We start from the raw sequence: 6159 nt of genomic DNA, 5'->3' as shown, positions 1-6159 counted from the left end.
CGCTGCGGCCGGGGCTGAAGCCCTGCCGGTCTGCTCCGCGGGGCCGGCACCGTAGGATCGTAGGATCAGGGGATCGTTAAGATTGGAAAGACCACGAAGATCATCTGGTCCAACCGTCAGCCTATCCCTTCCATGCCCACTAAACTATGTCCCTCAGTGCCACATCTAGATGTCTCCTGAACACCTCCGGGGACAATGATTCCCTCTCCCTGGGAAGACTGTGCCAGTACCTCACCACGTTTTTGGAGAAGAAATTGATCTTGATATCCAAATTGAAACTTAAGGCCATTCCCTCTCATCCTATCACTGATGTCTGGGAGCAGAGGCCGATCCCCACCTCACCACAACCTCCTTTCAGGGATTTGTAACGTGCAATAAGGCTTTCCCTGAGCCTCCTTCAGACTGAACGATCCCAGCTCCCTCAGCTGCTCCCCACAAAACACGTGCTCCAGACCCCTCACCAGCTCGTTGCCCTTCTCTGAACACACTCCAGGGCCTTGATGTCTTGTAGTGAGGGGCCCAACACTGAACAGAGTATTTGAGGTGTGGCCTCACCAGACCTGAGTACAGAGGGATGATCTCTTCCCTGCTTCTGCTGGCAACACTATTTCTGATATAAGCCAGGGTACCGTCTGGCCTTCTTGGTCATCTGGGCACACTGCTGGCTCACGTTCAGCTAGCTGTAAGCTATCACCCTCAGATCCTTTTCCTTCCTTCCCTCAGGGCATAGCCCCACAGTCCAGGGCCCACTTGCCTCCCCACATTGAATGGGGACCTGCATGGCTGGACCAACACCACCAATGTGCGTTACGAAGGGACAGCATTACATGGTGACACCTCTCATCAATAAACTTCATTGAGAATAGCCCTGTGAAGAACGACTTGGAGGTCCTAGTGGATGAAAAGCTAGACACAAGCCAGCAGTGTGCACTTGCAGCCCACAAGACCAACAGCATCCTGAGCTGCATCAGAAGAGGAACAGCAGCAGGGAGAAGGAGGTGATAGTCCTCAGCTACTCTGCCCTCATGAGGTCCCATCTGGACTGCTACATTCAGGCCTGGGGCCGCATGCACAGAAACTCTTGCAAAGCTGTTGGAGAGGGTCCAGAGAAGGGGCATTAAGTTGATCAGAAGGCTGGAGCACCTCTACTATGAAGAAAAGCTGAAGAAGCTGGGCTATTTTATCTTGGAGAAGGGAAGGCTCTGCAGAGACCTCACAGTGACCTTCCAGTACTTGAAAGGAGATTATAAACAGGAGAGGGACTTACTTTTACATGGTCTGATAGAGATAGACAAGGGATAATGGCTTTAAACTAAAAGAATGGAAAATTAGGTTTGATTTTAGGACAAAAATCTTTATTCCAAGAATGGTGAGGCACAAGGCTGCCCAGAGAAGCTGAGGATGCCCCATCCCTGGAAGTGTTCAATGCCAGGCTGGATGGGGCCCCAGCAGCTTGATATGGTGGATGGCAGCTCTGCCCACAGCAGGGGTGTTGGAAATCAATGTTCTTTAATGTCTCTTCCAACATATGCCATCCTATCATTCTGAGAAACTAAATCTGTTAATGTGTCTTATTTGTCAGGAATTGTCTTCTGCCCATGGTAGCCTTGGGTCTTTCTAGGGTACAGATATTCTCTATCCCCACTTGTCTAAGGCAAATCATAGCAACAGATTCTGTCGTGGCTTGTTAAAGAGAAAATATTTGAAAAATAAACAAGTTGTGGGCAGATCAGTGAAAACAGGATGCCTTTTCAGCTTAAGACATAACACAAGTGGTACACATGAACTTACAAGGCTGATGTAGCTCTAAGCCAAAGCAATACTCAGTGCAAAACCAGCAATCGTCAGATGCAAGTTTTATTTTGGACAAGAATTACTATTCCTTCCCTAATGCTACGTGGCAACAGCTGGGTTTCTGGAGCAGCCTGTTGTCCCAATGAACAGCAAACTTCACCAGCACAGAGACAAGTCACACGTTGACCATTCATGTTCTTATTCCTAAACAGCAGAGCCAGCCAAGGGGAACAGAGAACTGCTGAATGCTTATTTACAGCATGGGTGTTGTTTCAGTTATCCAGAGCTGCACAGGTCATTTCAACTTACCTTTCTCTTTTTTTCCCTTGCATTTTGCCTACCACCTCTGATTTAGCCAGTTAGTGTAAAGCCACTTTTTACAGTGCCTTGCTTGTGAACAGAATCACCGATGCTCTTGGCCAAGTATTAGTTTTTGCTAAAAAGAAGCATTGCTACTTCTGCAGTTTTCCCAGAAGCAGGGCTGTAAGCCAGAGGGGCACATACAAGATCTGTTTTTGCCTGTTTGTCTGATGAGGTTTTCAGTGCCAATAATCATCCACAGCCACTGAAAGTTACCTTCCCTTTAAATGAGATTACTTCACTCCTAAAAGGTTTCACCACATAAAACTTTAGAGAGTTAAAAAAAACAGAGAGAGAACATTTACTAGCATACTTAATTCTGAAAAATTAACAGCTTTATGTACATCTAATAAATTTATTAAGGTCCCGTGTTCTTGTAAAATACAGTTATAAAAGTAGGATGATGCTGCAGTTTAGTGCAGTAGGTCCAAAAACTTATTTTCCAAACATTTCTGCCCCTCCAAAGCATGCTTAATTTGGAGTCTGTTGAAGTTACCTGTTCTAAGATGCTTCTTCATCTTTCTAACGTGATTCTTTTTGTCTGTACTTGTTTTACAACTTTTTTGAGAGTGACATAACATTCTTATCATATGAAAGTACTCTTTGTTAACATTCTTCAGAGAGTAAAATAACGTTGAGGTGGACGGGTATGTTGCTGGCTCAGCTGACAATGAATAGCCCTTACTCATGCTTTAAAACTGGTAGGTACGAATGAATGAATGATCTAGTTTCTTTGGATTTGTTTTTTTTTTTGTATGACTGTATTTAAGCGGGGAAATATTTGGTTTGCCGCCCTGGCTATGGTTATTGCAAAGAGTAATTCCTCCTAATATGTAAAGAAATCAACCTCTGCTGTTCACTTTGCAGGAAGATATAGCTGATGAACAGCGTTGAGAAGTGTGAGTTCAGGAGCAGAGTCCAGCAATAGAGTTCCAACTCTAAGAATAAACTTAATGGCTTTTCCGTGCCAAGGTCGCAAGCAAGGAGAGTCTTGCATGGCAGTTAGTAAAAGGAAAACAGGTTGGTAATCTGCAGTTTCTAACTGTTAGGGATATAGCATGCACTGGTATGTAAATCACTAAGGGGCTGTGCAGAACAAATGCAGAAGTGTTTTCTAATCTTAACTCTAAAATTCATCTTCTATTGTGGTAAATACTTAAGCAAGCAAGGTAATGGGTCTTTTGTTGTACTTAAACATTGTCAAGACACAACATGATTTTCATGGCTTTTCCTTCTGGAAGGAGTACAGCTTTCTGGTTTTGCACAGAGAATTTATGCTCAAATTCAGCCACAGCTATGATCTCCCACGTTGGCCAATATCAGCCTTTGCAGGCAGATTTCTCACTTTGGATTTCCATGTCTGCCTTGTGCTAAATCTCTGGCATGGTTCTCTGGACATGACATTTCACTTAGATCTTTACCTCCATAGAGCTAGTAATGCTAAATATGTCACTTTCACCCAACCTGTTTACTTCTTCAACACCTGATGGTTTATGGATATTTTACCACCAACCCAACCACTAAACTGGAAGCAGAGGTGACAAATAATACTGGCTTAACTCTTAGAGAATTTCTAATTACTGATCCTATTCATATCCAGAAGTGTCTAAGCATATAGCAAGCCTTACAAACATTCAAGATATCATGGCAACATCCCTCTTTTCAAAGATAGCCACCTGTCCAGCTTCCTGACTTCACAAAAACCAGTTGCACAAAATTTTTACATTTACAATACAAATTTTTACATTTACAAATGTAAAATGAAAACATTGAAAATATTGAAAAATCATAATTTTGGATTTTAGCAAGTTTTTCTCCATTTAGATGACAGCTTTAAATTCCTAACATGCTTTGGGCTGTGAATGTTCAATGACCTAAATATGGAACAAAATATATGTATATAAACACCACAGTAAATTCATGTTATCAGTGTTATTATAAGTTTTCCATTCGCAATGCACTTGACAAACTAATAGCAAACCAGCAGGCTTGGTTACAAACTTGCTTCTGGTGCCTTGTTTCCTCCCTACCTATGGCAGCAGAATAAGAGGTTCTTCAGCCATAAATGGAACTGCTGTAAATAAAAGAGCCCTATCAGTCTGAGCTGATAGAGATGCTGGAAGAAGATTTGTCAGGTGTTGTGTTGCTCACTTGGGTGAGTGGGTACCAAAACCCCTTCAAATCAGCCCTCCCTTACTGCTACTATTTTGAGGTGTGTACCACAGTCATTGTTTCAGAAAAAATCTGTCCAAGTGGTATCTCCTATATTTGTATCTGTTTATATGGCTAGTCTACGTGGCTAGTGTGGAGTTCGGTAGACTCTGACTTTATGAGAGTTTATTTAGCCTGCTGCCTCCTTGATTTCCATACACACTGCATGAAGAGCTATCCAAACTCAAATATTTAACTGGACTTTTGGGTTTATGTTCAATGTTTGGAGCTTTAATATTGATGGATGCTGTGACTGTGAAGGTGGTACTTGCTCTGCAAATACTAGATGCTGGTGATAGTATTTCTGATGTCAGTCTTAATGACTTATCCTATTTCTCATCAAACTATTGAGAAAACCAAGAAGATTTCTTCCTATGAAGAGCTACACAATTTCCTAAGCAATCCCTTCAACATTTTATAAAGGTTCAGTATTTCCTATTCACAGTAGGATTCCTGTTACCTTTAAGCAAAGGAGCTGTGTTCACAAAAGAGATGAACATATTTATATATTGATACATATATAACCTTTTGAATAGAATCTAATGGGTAACATCAATACCTAGAAGATATGCAGAGTACCCCACTGGAAAGATTCTGAGAAGGAATACGGTACAATAACAAAAAAGCCCTCATGGTCTGGTCAGCATGAAAATTATCAAAGGAGCAGTAATAGTTCACCATGAGTAAGACAATCCATTTCTAAAGACATCTGGTCATGCTGAAACAAATCTGCAAATCCTGTTGCAGGGCTGCTCTGAAAGTAGTATCTCCTATTTCATTATACTGGCCCACAATGACAGAGGCATATGTTGGTGGTGTGCAGTAGAAGTTGTGCCTTTGCACCAGTATTCCATTATACTTTATTACTGTGTGACAAATGGCAGCAGAGGGGCAGTCTGACAAAAAGTCATCTGACATGGAAGTGCACGTGAAGCTAATGCGTGTCACTGAATTCCTCCATACAGAAAAGTGGCACCCATTAATTGACATTTTGCTGAATATTTATAGAGACCAAACAGTGGATGTGAGCATAGTGAGGCGGTGGGTGGTGCACTTCAGCAGTGGTGACAGTGATGTGAAAGACAATCCACGTTCCAGACAGCCATGCAGATTCTGACAGGTGTAGCACATAGGCTTTTTTTTCATTAGTGGCAAAAAAAAAGAAGTAGGTAATGGTGATGACTGTGGTGAAAAACAGTGTTTCTGTAGCCAGGAACTTGCTATATCAAATAGTGCAATTGTGTTCCTTGTATCTATTACAGATTCAGTGGAAATAAATAGGATGTATTAACTTTCAGAGCAAGTTATGTATCATGAAATGAATGAGAAGATACAGCAGGCCAGTGGAGGTCAGTACGATCCTTTATGCTCTTGCCGAGTAAAGCAGGCTAGTAAATCTTCCTCACTAGTACATCGAGTGAACTGATGAATTTTCTCTCCAGAAGAGAGAAGTTTCAGTTGAATGATGGATATTCCAAAAAGACAACTGGTTTGCTCAATGTTTAATGCTGTTTGCTGTTTCATTCCTTTAAGTGGGATGTAAGACGTAATTATTTTTCTAATGACAAAATGTTCAAAATGAATCCCTCAGACGTAAGCATGGTTGTGTTTTGCAGTTGAAATTAAGTATGAATTATCCTTCTTACTCCTTTCTACTATAGAAGCCTTTGTCTTCTTTTTATTTAGCACAGTGTTTCTTGTGTGGTATTTCACAATTCCATTTAGCCTATGAAACAGTATGATCTGTTTTGCAATGCAATACCTGTGAATTGTGTGATTTGGTGGATTCTTTTT

General features: G+C 41.6%; 1 long non-coding RNA gene across 1 annotated transcript in view; it reads left to right on the top strand.

Annotated features, from left to right (window-relative positions):
• The first annotated feature begins 3090 nt into the window (after positions 1–3090).
• LOC109366876 overlaps positions 3091–6159 on the top strand; it is a 6600-nt gene continuing 3531 nt past the window's right edge. The window contains exons 1-2 of the long non-coding RNA XR_002113546.2: positions 3091–3174; positions 5628–5714. This is a non-coding gene — a long non-coding RNA (uncharacterized LOC109366876). The remainder of the gene's footprint in view (positions 3175–5627; positions 5715–6159) is intronic.

Source organism: Meleagris gallopavo, chromosome 3, assembly GCF_000146605.3.
Source record: "Meleagris gallopavo isolate NT-WF06-2002-E0010 breed Aviagen turkey brand Nicholas breeding stock chromosome 3, Turkey_5.1, whole genome shotgun sequence".
NCBI lineage: Eukaryota > Metazoa > Chordata > Aves > Galliformes > Phasianidae > Meleagris > Meleagris gallopavo.
Note: the sequence above shows the minus strand (reverse complement) of the source record. Positions and strands in the feature narration are given on the sequence as shown.